At 37.9% G+C, this 12,828-nt stretch overlaps 1 long non-coding RNA gene across 1 annotated transcript; it reads left to right on the forward strand.

The window, feature by feature from the left end:
* The first annotated feature begins 9,288 nt into the window (after positions 1-9,288).
* Positions 9,289-10,781, forward strand: LOC143530904 (uncharacterized). Its single transcript, XR_013134933.1, has 4 exons — positions 9,289-9,495; positions 9,667-9,715; positions 10,073-10,133; positions 10,232-10,781. It is a non-coding gene; the product is annotated as an uncharacterized LOC143530904 (long non-coding RNA).
* The last annotated feature ends 2,047 nt before the right edge of the window (positions 10,782-12,828 follow it).

The raw sequence follows: 12,828 nt of genomic DNA on the forward strand, positions 1-12,828 counted from the left end.
AACTCTGATATTCTTGTTGTAGGACTTTGCTATCTTCTGTTGGTAAGAAGCCATTCTGATCTTTGCCAAATCCCGGAGTTCTTCTACCGCATCTAGATCTTCGAGTAGACTTTGAGTGTTATCTTCGGGATTTTGATGAGTGACTCTGGCCGTTGGGATAACCATTTCTGTGGGGATAACCGCTTCAGCTCCAAATACTAATGAGAAAGGAGTCTGACCTGTAGCATTCTTTGAAGTGGTTCTAATGAGAAAGGCGCTTGATGAATGAGATAACTTCATTCTCTCTGACTTGAACAAAGGCTTCTGCCTCGATCCACTTCGAGAAATAATCTGTCATAGCCAACATAAAAATTTTTCCTCCTGGAGCTCTTGGTAATTCCCCACGATATCCATTCCCCACTTCATAAAAGGCCAAGGGGATATAATAAGATATAATGGTTCTGCTGGCTGGTGTAAAATGTTGCTATGTCTCTGGCATGCATCACATTTCTGAGAATAATTCATAGCGTCCCTCTTCATCGTTGGCCAGAAATACCCCATCCTCAGGATTTTGGAGAATTGTGCTCTGCCCCCAGTGTGGTTTCCACAATACCCATCATGGATATCTTGAAGAACTTCTTGAGCTTCTGCTTTCTCCAAGCACCTAAGATATGGTCCTGCAAGAGATTTTCTGTATAATATATCATTCATTATAGTATATGGGATTACCTTTGTGAGAAAAGCTCTTGAGTTTTCATCCTTGGGGATAACGCCAACCTGAATATATTTCCTGATTAGGATAATCCAAGAATCTTCATTATCCTCAGGATTCCTGACTCCCACGTCTTAGTCATCTTTTGATATTTCATTGACACCTTGCTCTTCTATTGCTGGGCTCAGGATGTGTACGATAGGTATCTTGACACCTTCTGGTATCCTGAATGATGAAGCTAAATATGCTAGGGCGTCTGCTTCAACATTTTCTTCCCTAGGTACCTGCGAAATATCAAATATTTCGAAACACTTTGCTAGTTTTTTGACTAGCTCTAGATATTTCATTAGTCTTTCTCCTCTAACATTATATGAACCATTAAAATGATTAGTTAATAATAATGAATCAACATGTACTTGAATAAACCTGATTTTCATGCCGATTGCTAGTTGTAATCCTGCTATCAAAGCTTCATATTCTGCCTCATTATTTGTGGCTTGAAATCCGCAGGATATGGATTGAGGTATAATGTCCCCCTGTGGCGATTTCAGCAGAATCCCGAGACCTGTTCCTCTAACATTTGAAGCACCATCAGTGTATAGAGTCCACTTATTTTTTGTTTCTTCAAGTTGTTGGACTTCCAAGTCTGCCTCTTCTTTAAGCTCACTGGTGAAATCAACCACAAAATCTGCTAATGCCTGGGATTTGATAGTAGTCCTAGGTTCATATTTTATATCATATGCACTTAGCTTTACTGCCCATTTTGCCATTCTACCTGACATTTCTGGCTTTCTCAAAATAGACTTAATAGGATAGTTAGTTTTAACACATATAGGGTGAGTTTCAAAACAATGTCTAAGTTTAGTAGATGCCATAATAAGGGCTAAAATTAATTTCTCAAGATAAGAATACCTGGTTTCAGCATCCAAAAGACTTTTACTTACATAATATATGGGGTGTTGCTGACCTTCGAGATCCTTAGCCAAAACTGCACTTATAGCATTATTTGATACAGCAAGATATAGAGATAGAGATTCACCTTCCTCGGGTTTTACCAGTAGAGGAGCAGAAGAAAGATAATCTTTTAAGGATGCTAAAGCTTCCTCATGCTTACTGGTCCACTAGAACCTATTGTTTTTCTTCAGGATATCATAAAATTCTTTGCATTTTTCTGAGGATTTGGATATGAACCTGTTGAGCGCTGCTATCCTGCCGGTCAGCCTTTGAACATCCTTGACCGATTTTGGAAATTTCAGATTTAGGATAGCTTGTATATGTTCTGGACTTGTCTCTATTCCCCTTTTGGTGACCATGTATCCCAAGAATTTGCCAGCCTTCACTCCGAAATGGCATTTCGAAGGATTCAGCTTCATGTTGTATTTGTCGAGGATATCAAATGCTGTCTTGAGATCTTGAAGGTGATCTTCAGCTTTTTTAGACTTCACCACCATATCATCAATATAGACCTCCATTGTGTCCCCCAGTTGCTCTTTGAACATCATGTTAACCAACCTATGATAGTTTGCACCTGCATTTCTAAGTCCAAAGGGCATAACAATATAACAATAAATACCTGTGGCAGTCATGAAGGCCGTGTCTTCTTGATCTGAGGATTCCATTTGGATTTGCTGAAATCCTGAGGATCCGTCCATAAATGTCAGCATCTCATGACCAGCTGTAGCATCCACCATTGAATCGATGTGTGGTAGAGGGAATGGATCTTTAGGACAAGCCTTATTCAAGTCTGTGAAATCTACGCAAACTCTCCATTTGCCATTTTTTTTTCTGTACAACCACCACATTTGCTAACCATCGGGGATATTGAACTTCCCTAATCATTTTCGCCTTCAAGAGTCTTTCTAATTCCTCTTGAATGATAATGTTTCTTTCAGGTGCAAACTTTATTCTCTTTTGATGGATTGGCCTGAAAGAATTATCAATTCCAAGCTTATGTGTTATAATATCTTTGGAAATACCTGTCATATCTTCATGTTTCCATGCAAATGTTGATCACCTTGACTTGAGGAAATCAAGCAATTTTGACTCAATATCCTCAGGAATGCTAGTTCCTATCAGCACTTTGACTCCAGGATCCTCGGGATAAAGAGGTACTTCTTTAATTTCTTTTTCCTTGGCCTCCATTACGCCTCGTGCTGGCTTCTGTAATTGCTACGCCTACTGGGGTTTGGCAGTACATTTCATGGAAGAGGTGTAGCAATTCTTTGCGTCTTGTTGGTCACTCACGATTTTGATAACTCCCCACGGACTTGGGAGTTTTACAAATTGGTGATAAGTAGATGGGACTGCTTTCATCTCATGTATCCAGGGCCTGCCTAATATAATATTGCAACAAGATAAACAGTCAATAACAAAAAATTTTTGCATTTTATTTACCCCTTCGACATATATTGGGAGCTTAATCTCCCCAATAGTGTTTTTAGTTTCTCCACTGAATCCAACCAATACCGAGGAACTGGGGATGATCTCATCCTCAGGAATATTCATCTTTTTCAGCACGTCTAATTGAATAATGTTGACAGAGCTTCAGCCATCTATGTGGATCCTACGAACATAAAGGTTAGCCACACATAAAGTTATTACCAAACTATCATGATGAGGATCCTGAACATCGACTCTATCGCTTTCATCAAAGGATATAATCCTCTCTTGAGTGAGAATAGATGTCTTTGTTGGCCTGTCAACCACTTCTAACTTTCTTTGGTCAGCATTTCTCTTTGCAGCAGAATAAGAGGTTCCACAGATGTCGGATCCTCCGGATATGAACATGATTGTTCTTGCATTCGCTGGTGGAGGAGTCAGCTTTTCAGGAATTTTCTCGGGATCCTGCTCTCTTCCCTTCTTCTTGCCAAGTAGCTCTTTCAGGTGGCCCTTGCTGAGAAGATAGCTGATCTCCCTTCTGAGTGCAATGCAATCATCAGTCAGGTGCCCAAAGTCTTCGTGGAAGGCGCACCATTTTGATTTGTCTTTCCATGCTCCTGGTCTCTCCACTTTCCTTGGCCACCTGGCTTTCTCACCTAAATCCTGCATGGCACACATTAATCCACCAATATCAACAGAAAAACAATATTCAGAGATTTTAGGATATTCTTCATCATTTTCCTCATCTACTGCATTAATCTTGGGGTTATCAGACTTGTAGTAAGGCTTTGCTCTATATGATTTTCCCGGGGATTCGAATTTCCTGTTCGTTTGATCATATTTTGGGATATCGACCTTAGAGTTTTTCATGTCGTCTTCTAGCCTGATAAACCTCAGAGCTCTGCTTCTTGCTTCGTCTAATGACCTGCATGGAGTCATAAAGAGATCATCATAGAAAGAGGAGCCTTTTTCTAACCCCAACTTGAGAGCTTCCACTGCAGAAGCCGGGTTTAGGTTCGGAATTTCCAGCGACTCCTTACTAAACCTGGTAATAAAATCTCTCAAGGATTCCCCAGGATTCTGGGTAACCCTATAAAGATCACCTGTCATTTTCTCAAAAGTTCTACTGCAAGAAAACTGGTTATTAAACATGTTAACTATATGATAAAAAGAATTGATAGTGTTAGGAGGAATACTCAGTAGCCATTTCATGGATGCTCCGGTTAAGGTTGACCGAAACCCTTTGCAGAGACATGCTTCTTTGATTTCCATAGGGATTGGATTGATCTCCATACGTTCTCTATATTGTGCGACGTGTTCCTCAGGATCCATCGAGCCATCATACAATTTCATATTTGGGGTTTGAAACCGTTTTGGGATCTGCACGTCGCTAATTGATGGCACGAACCGGGATATCCTGTGACTATCAGTGGGAACTTCAGATATGGGACGAATTATGCCAGGTACATTCGATATCATGTCCTTTAGCTTCTGCAATTCTCGGGCTAAGCCCGGATTTATGCCTGCATCCCGCAAAAATCCTTGATTAGCATTAAATGGAATTATATTGAAAGAGTTACCCTGATTAACATTCTGAGGAGCGGCTTGGGCGATGTAGCTCGTATTCCCAAACATAGTATTTCCTGGAGTGGCAAATGGAGTGGTCGAGGTGTTAGCCTGCATCGGGATGAAGTCTCCTTGGTGTATCTCGGAGGACCCTGCAAACTGCTGAGTCTGAGCAAATGGATGTTGAGGATCGAAGGACCCTGATGGAGGTAATGTTGAAAATCCTGTTTGTTGCGGAAATCCTGAAGATACCACCTGCTGATAAGGACCTAAGGATCCTCCATGCTGCGACAATCCTGAGGATAACGCCTGCTGATAAGGACCAGCCTGATGGAACAATCCTGAGGATCCGGACTGTTGAAACAATCCTGAGGATCCAGATTGCTGGAACAATCTTGAGGATCCCCCCGACTGTGACAATCCTGAGGATCCTGAGTGCTGGAAGAGTGAGGATCTAGGGTTGTACGCCGTGGTTGACTCTGGACACACCAATCCTGAGGATCTGGGAGTGAAATCCAAAGATCTCGGGATTAATGGCGTGAATTCTTCCTCCGGCTTCTTGGATTTTCTGATATCTTCTAGTTCCTTCACCAGCATCTGGTTGGTCTTGTTCTGGCGATCCATCTGTTCCTGTAACCGCTTATAAATAGACAAAAGTTCATTATTAGATACCATAACGGGATCCTGGGGGGATGGTCTCCATCCCGAAAATACTGGAGTAGCAGCTTTCTTCTGAATGTTGTCAGGTTTCTTTGGAATAACAGCAACAGAAGGAGGAGGAGGCATGGAAGGTTTCGCTGAGGATTCTGAGGCTGCGACAGAAGATGAAACAATCTTGGGCTGTGAAGACATGTTGTAGATATTAAGAGTAGGGTTTCGTTTGAGAATGAATAATGATCAAAGCACCGTTTGCCCCACAGTGGGCGCCAAATTGTTTTGGTCAAAAATTAACAACTAACTTTTAATCAAATTAGTGTGTGAGGCTAGGTTCTTAATGGTAAAAATATCGAACACGAAGATATGATTACGAGGGAAAAAACCCTTGATTATAATAGTCTTCGTTTCGGTCAAGAGTTTACAACTTAATCCTTAGTCGATTTTGCTTCGGTTAAGGATTATGAACGTAACTTTTGATCGAATTAACGCTTGATTATTATGATCTCCGGCACAAAAAACCCCCGGACGGTGAAAACTATCACCGTCAATATTATTAATAATGAAATCGGTGAATACAAAGTGTTGGAGATGATAAGTGATCATGAGCTAAGTGATACAATGAGTAATAGTAGCTAACCAGTGAGTTGTGTGTGACCTATCGATATTATCAGCTCAATATATAATAAGAGATTTACAACTGATATCCGATTATTCCGGAAACCCTAGACTAAGTCTTCAGCAAGCCGTTACTGCCCACGTTTGTTTGTTGACGAAGTTCAAGCAGTATTCCGTTGTAATACACGTTTTTATAAACATATTTAACACGTGCTCTTATCTGCAAAACAGTTAGATAATATAGGACAATTGAATTAGTCAACGTACTTTCCTCAGAATAGCAGCTTAAGTCAACATCCTCAAGTTATGCTCAATTCCGAGGATAAAAATCCGCACCCAACATTGACCTTGGGAACTAAGCACGACCATGCATGGGTAGGCAGGCCCGTGTTAGTCTTCAAAAAATCTTCAAACTTCTAAAATCTTCATTATTTATACACGTTTTTCACTTCTCTTCATTCTTGACAGTCAAAAACATGTATTTAACAAATAGTATCGACTTAGGTGGTGTTTTTCCCATAATAATGAAAAAAGTGTATAAAAATGATAGTAAATATGCATGTAAAACATGTATAACTGATGGCTCATCAATCATTATTTACGCTCAGCCCGATTAGAGCTTTTAGCAAGCCAATTTTAAGTGCCTTACAAATGGCTTGATTGTTTACACCCCTAGATTGACGTATACTCCTACAGACTGTGAGATTTCTGACTACTACGCTTATAGCTCTCTATATCTGTTCTTAACTGGAGATAATATCCGAATCATAGAAGGTGATAAGTCACACTTTTGAATCTCTATGTAAGCGTTGTATTTTTAATAATAAAATGAGTTAAATAAAAATGATTTAAGCTTACAATACTGATATATGATTGTATTGATCAATTTTAAATAATTAGATACTCTTTTTGTAATTATTTAATTGCAATTTATCACCTAATTCTTAGAAAACTGAAATATATGGTGTAATATGAATGGGTCATGTGAAAAACATTATTATCATATATCCCTTTTAATTAATAACACTACTAGAAAAATGGGCAATTGCTACCAAAATTTGCTACCGGAAAAAAATGGTTGCAAATATACCGACCGATTTGCGACCGAAATTCAAATCAATAGCATTTTTGATACGGTAGATAAGCGGGTCGGAGATTTTGCGTCCGTTTATTTTTCGGTCGGAGTTTTTGCGTCCGTTTATTTTTCGGTCGGAGTTTTTGAGACCGTTTAAATTTAGGTCGGGAAAAACTTGATGCGTTTGATTTGAGACCGTCTTGGCAGCAAGAAAAGTATGATATGCTAATGGTAGCAGTAAACCATTAAGTTATAATTCAAGTGAGACTATATTCTTTTTATTTGTTTTTCCACCATTAGCCCATTAGATTAAAATCTACTTTTTAGATACGTGTGAAAAACTAATACGCCTCTTCCAGATCCATCAAACTATACCTAGATATATTTCTAATCGATAAAAACCCTCGCCGATCCATTATTTTCCGATCAATCAAACTCTCTATGAATAGTCCTTGTCCCGCTTCTCTCTGCGATTAGGAGGTATATTTGTCAATTCGGTTGAAATTTCAAAAACCTAATGTTGATTTACTTCATGTTGAATATGTACTCGATTAAGAGTTCTGGCAATCGGATTTACACTTTAATCAAATTGCCCTACCAGTAGACACATTATTAGCCTTTGAATGATAGATCTATAGTATAGTTCTTCATTTGCTTCTTAGAACCAGTGATTACAGTTTTTGCTGGAATTGAGGGCACGTTTGTAGGTGGTATTAAGCAATAATTGCCCTACAATAGACACATTAGCTTTTGAGTGATAGGTCTATATTATGATTCTTCACTTGTTGTTTAGAACTAGATATTACACATTTTTTCAGCTCTGGTTGCAATTTAGGGCAAGTTTGCAGGCGGAGTAAGTGAATCACAATTCTTTTAATAGTGTTTGATCTCCATATCATTTGGTCTATAAAAATTGACACCAATATAACACATGTTTCATTTGGTCTATTAAAACAACTTCTAAATTTCAAGTTTGGCTCGTGAGTTGTTTTTTCACGCTTAAACTTGGCTTGTTTATTATTAATATACATTTTTTATATATTTTGTTTAAAACTTTAAACGAGCCAAAGCTCAGCTCGAGCTCGTATAGTACCTTAAATGAGCCACAACTCAGCTCGAGCTCGTTTAGTACCTTAAACAAGCCAAAGTTCGGCTTGAGCTCAGCTGCGAAATGCTAGCTTAATATATAGAAATCAAAAAGAGGTGAAACTTAAAAATGCAAGGCTTGGCTTGAGCTCGAGTAGCTTGCTAGAAGTTTGGCTTATTTGCTTGTTTACTTTTGCATTTAAATGTGATACATAAGGCTATTGTGTGGTATTAATTTAGTTTTACTCTTTAAAAATTTTAATATTATCAGTGACCTCTATTTTGATATGGTCTATGCACGATCATAATATAAGCATTAGTAATTAGTTATGAGCATATACATAGTACAGTAGGTATTTTTATAATTATTTTTATGATAGCATCTCCGAGGTATCTAATAAAGCGGCTAGTAGGGCATTCCAGGAGAAGTAGGAATTTCATTATACAAGAGTATTGCAACTTATTATGGAATTATGTAATAACTTAATAAAGTTTTATGCTGTAAGCGATGTGTAAACCCAATAAGTCATATTTTGAAATGTGATAATCGGTTAAATTAAAAATCATAAAAATTAGTTTGACTAATGCTATGACAGCTCTACGCATAAGTTAGAACTTAGAACTTAACTATAGCTACATTATATACTTTTCTTTTTATTATTATTGTTTTGCTATTGTAATCTTATGTGCCAGTTCCCATAGCTCTATCGAATCTGACATGAACCAAATTTATATTTCCAAAATGACTTATCTTGACCAAAACTCATATTTTGGCCCAAATATGTTTTCTTTTAAAGCCATTTTGTACCAAGCTTGTGTTTATGACGTGTTCATAGCTGCATAAGTTAACCATACTTACAAACAAACGCACCCAATAATATCTCACAATTGTTTTATGGATCCAAATACCAACGGTTAGGTAGGTTACTCAATTTGAAGGTTGATTTTGGTATATGATATCGGTGCTAGGTGTGTTGTAGCATTATCGTATGTTCAAACGAGGATTCAACCTATTGATTTCATGAATCATTATATTGTTTTTGGTTGATGATGATAAACCCATTTATTGAGTGTAAACTAGTTAGTGTACTGCTTCGGTCTTTAGGTTTTTCAAATGATGTTCAAAGGAGTCAGACATTCTAATAAATTACCTAAGTTCAAACTGCTTATGGTTCTTTTTAGTTTGAAACTGATAAGATTGTTTGTATCTTATAGGTATGATAAATGAAAAGGAATCATGCCAGACGAGTGCACACGAGCAAAGTTGTAACTTGTAACAAAATGGCAAGATACGCATTCTGAGAAAGAATCCATGAAGATGCGTCAAGAGGAACTCCAGAAGACCACAAACTGGTGACCTCTATTTTGATATGTTGTATGCACGATCAAGGATACACATTATAAATTTTCATATAACGAATCAAAGGTTTGTGGCACAATCTCTTAAATTTGATTGTTTATGCTTATATATTAAAATGGGGACAGTACTATGAAAACATATCTCTTTTGGTCACTAATCCCACAATTAGTTTCACCACTATTTACCTATTTGCCATTCTTTGTATTTAATACTAAAATTGATTATTTACACTAATAGAGTTAAGAAGGCAGTGGATGAGAAGACATGCAATGCTCTTCTTCTTAAGGTACATGAGTAACATGAGTGATTAATATCATATTATTGATGGGCCGATGACTCATTTTAGAAATTAGTTGATTTTTTAAGGTTAACCAAATTGGTCCATTACCGAGAGTACTGAAGCTGTAAAAATGTCTAAACATGCTGGTTGGGGTGTCATGACCGGTCACCGCAGGTATATAAATCGTAGATGAGGCAATTTTAATAAGGTATATAAATCGTATATGAGGAAATTTTAATCATTAATAATCATTCATCTCATCAAACATATACTATATTGAATGACTAACTAATTCTGTTATATGTTATATCTGATTTATTTCTTTTGTTCACTTAATAACAATAATTGTCTTGTTGCAAGCAGGTGGCAAAGATGCACAAAGATAATTAATCCAAACACTAAAGATGCCATATATGTTGCCAAGGTTGTATTTTGATACCTTTCTTTCATTCCATTGTCCGGTTGATTGTTACTATTTATTCTATAAACATTCGCTCAACACTCTGTTTTACAAATCTACAGTTTGTTGTTGGTACTCACTATGAAAGGACTCACAGCCATACGCTCCCACCCGCAGCTATAGTGATGGCATCCACCATGTGTGCTGTAGAAACCATGTTGCTCTCGGGTTCAATGTCAAGTGCTGATGCTTTCATGAACTCGAATCTAGTGTTCCGGATGACCCCAAGACCAAAAGTTATTTTTTAGTTGATGAAAATGGGCACGGACGTGTGTAATATTGGCGGTTGATGGTGCTTTGGCAGTCACTGAACCGGTCAAACCGAGGCTGTACACGTGATGCAAGAAGAACAGCCTTAGCAGCTACAGTGATGGCCTACACCATGTATGTTGCAGCAACCATGTTGCCCTCGGGTTCAATGTCAAATGCAGATAGTTTCATGAACCCGAATCTAATGTTCCAGTTGACCCCAAGACTATAAGTTAGTTTTCAGATGAGAACGGGCATGGACATGTGTAATTGTGGTGGTTGATGGTGCTTTGGCAGTCACAGGCCCGGTCAAACTGAGGCTGCACACGCGATTTTCCTTTTTTTTTGTTAGCTTTGTTAATATTGAGCATCTTTGATAGAAATTTTGTATGATTTGTGTTGCATCTATATATGATTTGTAAATATTTTTTTTATATATTTATTCTTTTAATAGTTCTTTTTTGAAAAGAAATTGTGACTGCAATGCAACCAGAAAATAGTAGCATAGGGGAACAGTTGCAAACAAGTGGCAGCAAGATTGCAACTGTTTCGGTCAAAAATTAACAACTAACTTTGGATCAAATTAGTGCGTGAGGCTAGGTGCTAAATGGTAAATAGATCGGACACAAAGATATGATCACGAGGGAAAAAACCCTTGATTATAATAGTCTTCGTTCCGGTCAAGAGTTTGCAACTTAATCCTTAGTCGAATTTGCTTCAGTTAAGGATTATGAACGTAACTTTTGGTCGAATTAACGCTTGATTATTATGATCGCCGGCACAAAAAACCCCCGGACTGTGAAAACTATCACCATCAAGTTTATTAATATCGAAAACAAGTGGTTACAAGGGTTGGAGCTGATTGAATATCGAAAGCTAAGTGTTACAGTGATTGCTAGTAGCTAAGTAGTGAAAGAGTGTGTGTGACCTATGATATTATCAGCTCAATATATAATAAGAGATTACAACTGTTATCCCGAAAAATCCGGAAACCCTAGACTATTTCTTCAACAAGCTGTTAGCTTCCATGTTTGTCGGTTAACGAAGTTCAAGTTATATTCCGTTGCAATCCACGTTCTCATAAACATATTTAACACGTGCTCTTATCTTCAAAACAGTTAGATAATATAGGACAATTGAATTAGTCAACGTACCTTCCTCAGAATAACCGCTTGAGTCAATATCCTTAAGTTAAGCTCAATTCCTATGATAAAAATCCACACACAACAATTGCCCCCAATTTTTACTGCGTGACAGCTGTAAAAATTTTAAATTTCAAAAATAATGATATCTCTGATATGTGAAATGACATGCGCGGGAATCGAGGAGACTCTACAACCGCCCCTCTAGGTTATATTTAAAGCATTTTTCTTCTTCTATACCATAATCCTCTTCCGGCGATTCATAACCAGGTTAGTTCTCTTCTTTCATCTTCTTAATTTCTTGAAGTTCTCCTTTCGATTCATACTGAAGATGAGGAAAAGAACCCCTCGTGCACCTAAGCCTTTCTGTTTCGCGACCTCAGCCGATTCCGTTGACCAAAGTCTCATTCTGACGACCACCGATGATCAATGCCTTTTCAAAGATTTAGATATTAGCTTTCTGAAAGAATCGGGTTTATTACCTGCCGAAGCTGTCATTAGGCCGTTCGATCCCAAAGCCAAGGCCGACTTTTCTTCTAAAACCTGGATCTGCTTATTTTATTATCCCTTTTTGATTGGCCTTTCATATCCGTTTCCCCCACTCATCCAAGAGTTCTTTGACGTAACCGGATTCTCGTACTCACAAGTCATGCCAATGGTGTGGAGGGTTTTAGCAACAGTAGATCGTCTAAACAAAACCCATGGGTTATCCATAGGTGTACCTGAGATTGCCGCGACTTATAATCTTCGAACCCACGGATCCTTTTGCTATTGTCTTCAATCCAAGTCCAGCCGTGTTTATATGATTCCCAAAGTGTACAATAGCGACCCCGATTGGAAAAAATACTTCTTTTTCGTTCGCCGGGATTCTATTCCTGATGGGATGAACCTGCCCACCAAATGGGTTCATAAGGGTAGGAAATCTGTAGGATAAAATTTATTTTTGTATACGATTTATCCTAACATGGTTTGTTTTTTGACAGTGGTATTTGAGGATTTGATAAAGCTTAGAAAGGACACGAAGAAGAGGCTTAAGGCATTGTTCAATATTCTAGCAGAGGAAAGAGAGTTTTGGTTAGAGGAAGAAACAGGAGAAATGAGTGTGATTGCTGAGAAACCTGCTGAGAGTATGAATTCTGGTAAGTATTTTAGGGATTTTAGGTTTTCTAAGGATTTTGGTATCTTTAAAATAATTAGATAAATCAATGTGTAGGGATGCCGAAGCCAAAGTCTTTTTGCTTAGTTGATTTGGATAATCTCATTGAGGA

Source organism: Bidens hawaiensis, unplaced genomic scaffold, assembly GCF_021521415.1.
Source record: "Bidens hawaiensis isolate Kalapana, Puna unplaced genomic scaffold, B.hawaiensis_p1.1 tig00009067_1, whole genome shotgun sequence".
NCBI lineage: Eukaryota > Viridiplantae > Streptophyta > Magnoliopsida > Asterales > Asteraceae > Bidens > Bidens hawaiensis.